Below are 1,092 nucleotides of genomic sequence, written 5' to 3' on the forward strand. Positions count from 1 at the left end.
ATCTTAACTTGAAGACAGGAAAATATTTTGAAATCTCAAATTTTTTTGCAGGATTGAAAAATGTTTCCTGGCCAGCTCTAATTTATTATTTTACTCCAAAAAGTTTAAAAATCTAGTAAAATATGTAAATTCACTAAACCCTCTCAATTCACCAACATTCTGTATGAGGTCGCACCCAGATCTGAAGAGGACTACTTGCACAACACTGGGAGCAACCTGGATAGAAATTGGCTGGGGAAGGAGGTACAGATGGAACTGTATAAAAACAGCCAACATATTATATATAATTAAGAGCCTGTGTAAATCATGATTTCATGGACTGCATAGAAATTGAAAAATTAGCTCAATACTGCAACTTTTTCAAGGTGTAAGCAAGCATCCCTGCTTCCTCCTCCCTGATGAGGCCACAGGGGCTCATGGGGTGGTTAGCAGAGTAGTTCCAGAAGGAAGATGGGCATGGGACAGGCCAGACTTATCCCAGGAGTAGGTGTGCATGGACCAATCCTATCCTGGTGTGCTCCATGCTCAGCTCCAGTCCAGGCCCCCATTGCTGCTTTCGGTCCAGCTGGCAGGAAGAAGGGGGTGGTGCTGACAATGCAGTGACTAGGAACCCCAGCCCACCCCACAGGCCCAGGGGCAGACACCAGAGTGCTGGCTGGCAAGGAGCTGAGCCCAGGATCCACCCCCACTGCTGGTGCCAGCACAATAGCCAGGCCTGCTGCTGTTTGAATCAGGAGCAGGTATGTGAGGGGGCCCCTGGCCTACTGGGGGATGGATACTGGGTTTAGCTCCTTGATAGCTGGTGGGCCTGTGGGGACTGCTGTGAGGCAGGGCAAACCGGGTTTCTGAATCACCAGGTTGTCAGCACCATCCTCTCTTCCCACCAGCTGGACAGGAAGCAGCAATGGTGGCTTGGGCTGGAGCTAAGCATGGAGTGAGTCAGGCCCAAATTCCTGTCCCGGGCCAGACCGGTCAGAGCCACATGGTTCATCTGCATACTGAGTTGCCTCTTGCTGCTCATCCAGGTAGTGTTTGTCACCCTGGCCATTGGTGTCTCACACCCCAGCCCATCCTCCTTCCTGGGACAGGACT

Source organism: Terrapene carolina, unplaced genomic scaffold (genome assembly GCF_002925995.2).
Source record: "Terrapene carolina triunguis isolate 2854851 unplaced genomic scaffold, T_m_triunguis-2.0 Scaffold211, whole genome shotgun sequence".
NCBI lineage: Eukaryota > Metazoa > Chordata > Testudines > Emydidae > Terrapene > Terrapene triunguis.